This window comes from Hemicordylus capensis, chromosome 12 (genome assembly GCF_027244095.1).
Source record: "Hemicordylus capensis ecotype Gifberg chromosome 12, rHemCap1.1.pri, whole genome shotgun sequence".
Classification (NCBI taxonomy): Eukaryota; Metazoa; Chordata; class Lepidosauria; order Squamata; family Cordylidae; genus Hemicordylus; species Hemicordylus capensis.
Window position 1 is genome coordinate 13297886 of NC_069668.1, and position 9108 is coordinate 13306993.

Sequence of the window (9108 nt, forward strand, 5' to 3'; positions counted from 1 at the left end):
CATGAAAGGTGTTCTGCTTGATGAATGTGGCTCTCTCAACCCTCTATCTTTACAGTGCCCTTTAGTGTCCTCTTGCCGCCAAATAGCCAATCCCAAGGCCCAAAGGACCCTCAGCAATAGAGAGAGATATAGTTTGGGAGACTGCTGATGGAGAAAAGCGCTGGCAGAAATCCCCCCGCCTGAATGAGTTCCTCTGGATCCAATTCAAAGTATCACCAATTATTTTCCTCCTAAGTGAACACTCTTAACTACACCTTGATTAAACTTCGAAAGGCCCACTAAGGACCAGGTAAAGGGTGTAGCGGCGTCAGGGGGTGGGTGGGGAGATCAGGCTTTTGTATGGCCATGTTAGTTCTTATTTGCTGGTATGTAGGCTTGAAATAGGACATTCTTTCTGAAGACAGAGAACTACAGGACATCAAGGTTCACTTGAAATAGATACATTATAGTCTCTTTGGATTAAATACCTCAGAAAGCATCTAGCTCTCTGCCCCAGGAAGTTTACACTTGGAGAAAGACAAACAATGAAAAACAAGAACTGCAAAACAAGAGAATACTAGTAAACTTCACATTAGCTATGAATTCTGCAATAGCAGTTGTATTAAAGCAAGAATTACAAAATTGAGTTTAACTTACTTCTGAAAAAAACTCACTATATCTTGATGAAGGGCTCTCTGTTTGAGAGCGACCAGAATCGGCGGAGTTCAGTAAGAATGTGCGGCCATCCACAGGCAATTTTGCTGGCCGATTACCTGCACGGCCTAGTTTATTTTCCTTATTTGCTATGTCACAGCTCCCAACTTTAGGGAGCTGTTTCTTTCTGAGACAAGGCTTTGGAGAATGATCGTGAACATTTCTTTTGCAATTTACTACTCTGAAGAGAGGATGGGGGTTGGTCACAGTTTGTCCAACTGTTGTTCTGCAAAAACAAATGAGTTAAATTACTATCTTAAGGTAAAACGTTTTGTTTTAAAATTTTGCAGTTCAACTTCTGATGTTTTGAAATAAGATTTCCCTTTTTGAAAGTATGTTTTGACGACTTTTAGAATGTCACATGAGGAAAAGTGCACTGACAAAATCCACGTCTGTGCTTCAATTTATATAAAACATCTCCAATGAAACTGGTAGGACAGTCAGGATTTAGATTAATCTGAACACTGTCCTCTGTCTGGGCTACTAGAAACCTTCACAAATGTGTTTCCAATTGCTCCGAGAACATGTACAAGGGAATGGAAATAATACTCGAAAGACAGTTGTTAACATGATGCACAGGGTTGTGGGACAATTGGGGGAACTGTGGAAGAGCTGATAGTGCTACCTCCCATTCTTACCAGAGTCGGGGCCAGGGGCGTAGCAAGGTTGGAGTGGGCCCAGAGACAAGATTTTAAAAGCCCCCCCCTCACTGAAGCTCAGCTCATGAAGTAAAGAAATCTTAAATGAGGCTGAATAGTGGTAATAAAAAGCATAGTAAAATTTATATTATAAATGTATATATATACTTAATTGTGGATGATGCAAATTATTTAATGGTCCTAGAGAAAGACAGGCTGTTCTGGTCGCTCCAAGTCTTAACACTCACCTCAATTTCGAAGGATGAATACAACTGAAGGAAGCCTGGGTGGGTGTGCAGTTGGGGGAGTCAGTCATGTGACTTGCCTCTGGGGGGCTCCCCCCAAGGCAGTGGGCCCCCAGACAACTGTCTCCCCTTGCCCTATGATAGTTATGCCTGTGGTCGGGGCTGCCTTTCGGGCTCCGCAGCAGCTCCAGGGCACAGTGTCATGGAGCTGTAATGCTGTGCACCATGTGGGCCAGTGAACATAGTATCCTCCCAACCAATGAACATGTGAAGGCTTGTTAGGAACAAAGGAAGCTGCCTTCTACTGAATCAGACCATCGGTCCATCTAGCTCCACATTGTCTAGAACTGGCAGTGGCTTCTCCAAAGTTACAGGCAGGAGTTTCTCTCAGCCCTGTCTGGGAGATGCCAGGGAGGGAAACTGAAACCTTCTGCATCCTCAGAGCAGCCCCATCCCCTAAGGGGAATATCTTACAGTACTCGCATGTAGTCTCCCATTCAAATAAAAACCGGGAACCTTAGCAAAGGGGACAATTCACACCTGCTACCACGAGGCCAGCTCTCCTCCATTGCTGAAGTGATACAATACATAATTTGCAACCAGTTGAGCTGAACTGAGCCCACCAGACATGTATGTGGCTGGAAGCGGGGAAAGAGCACAGTAAGCCTCCTGTTTGTGTTGCCCTGTGCAAAAACTGGTGCGTGTGTGCATGGCACAATATATGGCTTGTAAACTGTGCTCAGTATAGATGATCACAAGTTGTGCAGACTTCTGATACAAAGGCAACTATTCTCCTTAGTGCATCATTAACTCAAGCAGAGATCTTCTACATTTGAACACTAGATATACTATATAATTATTTCCCCAAGATTTACAAAAGTTCTTACCTGCTTGTGCAAGAAGCCAAATGTTTTGCAGATTTCTTACCCTAAGAATGAGATAATAACATCAGTGTTGGAGTTTGGATTAAAACTTATTTTACAGTTTACCAGGCTTTTTCATCTTGTTTTACTAGTCCCTGGGGAAAATCTAATAATTTTGTTATGCAGAAGCACAACCACCAATGGCTGCTCTGACCATTTAGTTGAAGGACAAGATATTATGACATCTTTGGAGAGATGGGATTATAGCAATAGCACTTACATTTATATACCGCTCTATAGCTGGAAGGAAGCTCTCTAAGCGGTTTACAATGATTTAGCATATTGCCCCCAACATTTCTGGGTACTCATTTTACCGACCTCGGAAGGATGGAAGGCTGAGTCAACCTTGAGCCCCTGGTCAGGATCGATCTTGCAACCTTCTGGTTACAGGGCAGCAGTTTTTACCACTGCGCCACCAGGGGCTCTATTATGACATCAGAGGTATGAGAAAACTTTGAACTACAATCTGTGCTACAATGTCCTTCTTCATTAATGAAATGGGGGTAAAAACACCACGTTCTTTAAGCATGGAGACTGCCAGTGCCTTGAATAACTCTGTGCCAATTGCCTTATTTTACTTTTTAGAGAGCTACGTGATCGTTTTCTTTTTATAAAGTATATCTTTGAGATATCCCCAAGAGATCAAATTAGCTAGTATCCATCTTTTTGATACTATTATGCATGTAATGAGATGGTTCAGCAGTTGAATGTGTTATTTTTTTATATTCTGACTGACTATCTGGGTTCCTCATATGATAACTAAATATACTGCTGTAAGGTTTTGGGGTTTTTTGGTAAGATAAAGGAAGGCAGGTATCTAGAAACATTGCCGTTACCATCTTTGACTGTACAAAGCTGCTTTTGGGGGGATAGTTTTATGGGCAGCATTCATTTATCATTTCTCAATTACATTGCCACTACCAGATGTTTAGGACCTAGAGACCAGTGGCCAGAAGTCTCAGGTTTTCATTACCAAACTGAGGTTCTATAAGTTTCATGTATTTGTGCTTTACATGTTCCCTCCATCAAGTGTGAAAAATGTTTTTCCTTCAGCCGAATACAGAGACCATAATCGCATAATATCACCTGAAGCATAACGTAATATGTGGCTCATAACCACATTAATACTAAAATGTGGCAACTCAGGGATAGGTCCTGAAGTAGGGTGGCAAAAGAAAGAACATCTGGCAAATACTGTTCTTCCTTCAGGAATCTCAGGTAGAGCTTATCATAAAGTCCAGTTATTTAAAAGGTACTGACAGCCTATGTTCCCTCTAAGCTGAGTGCGTGCACATGCACACACAAATTTCTAGAGCCCTGCACAGTGCTTTTAAGTTGCTGCACAGTCTTGCCCCATGCTGCTTGCATAGCCAGAGTGGGGAAATCGATTCTCTCGTGTAGACAGAGCCGATTCCCTTGCTCTGGCCATGGCAAGACCTCTACTAAGTTCACCCTAACCCTAACCCTAACCGCTCTCCTTTAAATCGTAAAGAATTGTTGTGCTGTGTGTCAGATGCAAAGGGAAAGTTCACAGACAGGGTAATAAGACAAACCTTCAAGCAGGGCTACATTCCTATCATAATCATATGAACATAAGAACAGCCCTGCTGGGTCAGGCCCAAGGAGGCCCATCTAGTCCAGCATCCTGTTTCACACACAGTGGCCCACCAGATGCCGCTGGAAGCCACAGGCAGGAGTTGAGGGCGTGCCCTCTCTCCTGCTGTTGCTCCCCTGCAACTGGTACTCAGAGGCATCCTGCCTTTGAGGCTGGAGGTGGCCCACGGCCTTCCGACTACTAGCCACTGATAGACCTCTCCTCCATGAAGTCATCCAAACCCCTCTTAAAGCCATCCAGGTTGTTGGCTGTCACCACATCCTGTGGCAGAGAGTTCCACAAGTGGATCACGCGTTGTGTGAAAAAGTACTTCCGTTTCTTGGTCCTAGACCTCCTGGCAATCAATTTCATGGAGTGACCCCTGGTTCTAGTGTTGTGTGAGAAGGAAAAGAATTTCTCTCTCTCCACTTTCTCCACACCATGCATGATTTTATAGACCTCTATCATGTCTCCCCGCAGTCGTCTTTTCTCTAAACTAAAAAGCCCCAGGTGTTGTAGTCTTGCCTCATAAGAAAGGTGCTCCAGGCCCCTGATCATCTTGGTTGCCCTCTTCTGTACCTTCTCCAGTTCAACAATGTCCTTTTTAAGATGTGGTGACCAGAATTGTACGCAGTACTCCAAGTCTGGTCGCACCATAGTTTTGTATAAGGGCATTATAATGTTAGCCGTTTTATTTTCAATCCCCTTCCTAATGATCCCTAGCATGGAATTTGCCTTATTCACAGCTGCCGCACATTGAGTCGACACTTTCAACGAGCCGTCCACCACAACCCCAAGATCCCTCTCCTGGTCTGTCACCGACAGCTCAGATCCCATCAGCATATACTTGAAGTTGGGGTTTTTTGTCCCAATGTGCATCACTTTACACTTTCCAACACTGAACTGCATTTGCCATTTTGTCGCCCACTCCCCCAGTTTGGAGAGATCCTTTTGGAGCTGCTCACAATCCGTTTTGGATTTCACTACCCGGAAGAGTTTGGTATCATCTGCAAATCTGGCCACCTCGCTGCTTACCCCTACTTCTAGATCATTTATGAATAAATTAAAAAGCACCGGTCCCAGTACAGATCCCTGGGGGACCCCACTTCTTACTTCCCTCCATTGTGAAAACTCTCCATTTATACCTACCCTCTGTTTCCTGTCTTTCAACCAGTTAGCAATCCACACATGTACTTGTCCCTTTATCCCATGACAGCTAAGTTTCCTCAGGAGCCTTTGATGAGGAACTTTGTCAAAAGCTTTTTGGAAGTCCAGGTAGACTATGTCAACTGGATCACCTTGATCCACACACTCGTTGACACTCTCAAAGAAGTCCAAAAGGTTGGTGAGGCAAGATTTACCTTTGCGGAAGCCATGCTGGCTCACTCCCAGCAGGGCCTGTTCTTCTAGGTGCTTTACAATTTTATCCTTGAGGATGCTTCCCATCAATTTGCCTGGAACGGATTTTAGGCTAACTGGCCTGTAATTTCCCGGATCGCCCCTGGATCCCTTTTTGAAAATTGGTGTTACATTTGCTACTCTCCAGTCCTCTGGTACAGAGCCCGATTTCAGGGATAAGTTAAATATTTTAGCAAGGAGGTCGGCAATTTCACATTTGAGTTCTTTGAGGACTCATGGATGGATGCCATCTGGCCCTGGTGATTTGTTAGCTTTCAATTTAGAACATCATCCCTTATCACTTCTATCTGACTCAGCTCTCTAGCCTCCATCCCTAAAAAGCCTGGTTCAGGAACAGGTATATGCTCAGTATCCTCTGCCGTAAAGACAGATGCAAATAACTCATCCAGCTTCTCTGCAACCTCCATATCCTCCTTAATAATCCCTTTCACTCCCTCATTGTCTAATGGTCCAACCGCCTCCCTGGCAGGTTTCTTCCATAATAGCTTAATGCAGACATATTGCTAGACTGCCTAGTGTGCAGTCTCACATATACTCCCTTTTTTCAAGTCATCAGCCCCCACCCACCCATTCACTTTCAGAGCAAACTATGGTTGGCATTTACATGTGCACACCAGCACACTCAATAGCCACAAAATGTACCAAACTACAGTTTAAAACCATGGCTAAGACATTTGGCAAGCTATGCCTTGGTGCTAATTGTAGCTGGTGGATCATAGGGACTAAGAGGCAGAGCTGAAAATCAGGACTTTCCTGGTTCAAATTTCAACTCAGCTATGAATTCATTAGGTGGACTTAGGCAAACCACCCTCTCTGTCAGTCTCAGTCCTGATCTGCATCATGGGGGAGGGGGAGAGTTAGTTAAAAGGACAATATCTATACTATTAGATAGCCCCTGTGATGGGGTCAACAAATCTCAGAAAGTGAAACTGAACACTTCTCCCATCTGTGCCTTTACACCTGAAATAACATCCCCTGCTAACTTGGCAAAGAGGCACCTTTTAACATGGTGATTCTCTTTGTTTAGCAGGGGGAGAGTAACTGGCCCTTTCCACCCCCAGCACAGTACCCTTCCAGTGACTGTTGCTGGTGTCTATCTTATGTTTCTTTTTAGATTATGAGCCCTTTGGCGACAGGGAGCCATCTTATTTATATATTATTTCTCTGTGTAAACCGCCCTGAGCCATTTTTGGAAGGCCGGTATAGAAATCAAACAAACAAGGTAAGTAAATATAATCCCCATGATACAGAACAAAGAATAATAGAACTTGTGAGCCATGTAGTACAACCCCCTACTCAAGTCCAGAGCAAGAGTTTCCCCAACAGATGGCTGCCCAGTTTCTGTTTGAAGACCTCCAGCGAGGGAGAGTCCATAACTTCCCTATGTGCTTTCCCAGTGTTCTACTGAAATCTCTAAGTTTCTATAAGTGCTACCAAAATTGCAACTGCAAAAAATGGCTAATACATTACACTGCTGACTCATGTTCATCTTGTGAAAACACAATTCCAAGATCCCTTTCACATGTACTACTGTTGAATTTTACTTCGTTAGAATGGAAAAGAGACATTGAATGAGAGGCAAAGGAAAATAAACTTTTCTCTGGGCTTCTAAAAATCCCAGAGTCAAGTTTAAGGTAATGCAAGATGCAAAAGAACATGGAGGGCTGGATTTCTGAATTTGAAGTTATATTATCAGGCTAGCTGCCTTACATGGATTACAGAACCATATGGATGGATTATGCTCATGGAGGAGTCAAGTCTTTCAGAAGGATAGCATAAATATTTATGGACTGATATAAGAAGATTGGATATGGATATAAAGGGTCATTCCATTAGAAGTAGTTTATTAAGTGTTTGGGATAAACATTTTAAAAAGACTAAGCCCACCTTAATCTCCTTTGGTGTCAATAGTAAATATTTTTTTCCATGAAGAAGAACCTACTATAAACTCTTAAACATGTTGTACATCAGAAGTCCAGTTGTTGTTTACAGGGCTGTGGGAAGGGAACTAGGGGATGGCAGCCCATAGTCCCAAGCTAACAGAGGAGATCTGCACTGCAGAACAGCGACAAAGCCTCTTCTTGTTCTGGCAGACCCAGAACAGTAATGATTAATTACTGGGTGGTGGGGTTGGGGCTCACAAAAGCAAGAGACAGCCCCTGTGAGATGGCTAAATATTGTCAAGATGGGCTGGCAGAAGCTATATCTATAATATAAAGCTGCTTGGAAAAATGCCATTTTCACAGGCAGGTTGAAGATCTTGCCCAGACTACCAAAGACGTGGGAAACCCTGGAAAAATTCATTAAGTTCCCAGAAAATGTGGGAAAACTCTCCCATTAGAAAGCAGAGGGTTCAAACAAACTAGCTAGAACTGAGCGAAAGGGTTCAAAGAACACGGCCCCCACCCCTCCCTACTTTCTTCATTATCTCCCTCACTCTGGGGGGCCACCAGAGCGAGGGGTAAACACTGGCGCCCCCTCCCCTAGCTATGCCCCTGTTCGTGACACAGAAAGGAGGCATGCCTGCAAGCCGTGTTGCTAGTATATGCACACTTACTTCATCACCGGGGAGCTCGCAGCCTATGCTCGCCCTGTAGAAGTTACACAGCCTTGGCCGTTTGCAAAGGTACGAGGGCGGGGGGGGGGGATGGAAGAAAGCAAGACGACGTTGTCCCGCACCCCCTCAAGAATTAGGGGCGTGTGGGGGGGGCTCCAAAGAAGCGCTCTGGCGGTTTTAACATGTCGGCCTGAGACGGAGCGGCTGAGTTTTCAGAAGCCTTCCACCCCCAGGAACTTTGACAGAGCGTAATCGCTGCTGAGGGTACCCTTGTGCCACGGCACAGGTGTAGCCTTCTCAACATGCACTGACTCGTAGACAGGTAGAGACCAGCCAACTCCATCCGCGCCCATGAACACTCCTCCCGTCGGGGGCAGCGAGGGACGCCCCAGAAAAGGGCAAGGGAGGAGAGAGCGGGACGCAGGCAAAACGCAGGGGCCCCCCGCGCGCCCGCGCCCTTTTGCGACCACAAGTTAACTCCCCCCCCGCCCCGACACAGCATGGCTCCTTGGTCTCACCCGACCCTTTCCCTCACCTCGACAAGGTCCGCCGATCTGGGGCTCCCACTTTCCACACGAGCCGTGAGCGAAATTCCTCCCGAGACGCCCTCTCCGTGCTCTGCTGGCTTTAAACCTCGCGGTCGAGCCGATCAGCCAGTCAGAACTCGAAAAAGCATAGCGACATAATCGCTCTCGGGACCAGGTGTTGGGACTGAGCCGCTCTTGGTCGGTTTTTTGGAGGCTTCGGCTCGGTCGGGCTGTTTGGGGGCTCCCTGTGCGGCCAGCGAGGCGGGCCTGGCGGCGGCGGCGGCGGATATTGGGTCTGTGGTCTTGCGCAAGGAGAGGGGAGAAACGCAGTTCTCTTTCTAGCTGTGCAGCGCAAGTCCTAGTCGAGATAAAAGGAATGCCCGCCGCCCAAATCCCTTCCGAGACGTTCAGCTCTCCTAGGCAGTGCGCACACACCTCTCAGACATTCCGTGAAATGGTTGCAGGATGAACTCTATTTCTGGTGATATAACCGTGAAAGCCGGTTCTTGTCT

The 9108-nt window shown here is 45.7% G+C and overlaps 1 long non-coding RNA gene across 1 annotated transcript; it reads right to left on the bottom strand.

Moving 5' to 3' along the window:
- Positions 1-657: 657 nt before the first annotated feature.
- Positions 658-8713, bottom strand: LOC128335822 (uncharacterized). Its single transcript, XR_008311727.1, has 3 exons — positions 8605-8713; positions 2464-2504; positions 658-919 (listed from the first exon to the last, which is right to left on the bottom strand). It is a non-coding gene; the product is annotated as an uncharacterized LOC128335822 (long non-coding RNA).
- Between the last annotated feature and the right edge of the window lie 395 nt (positions 8714-9108).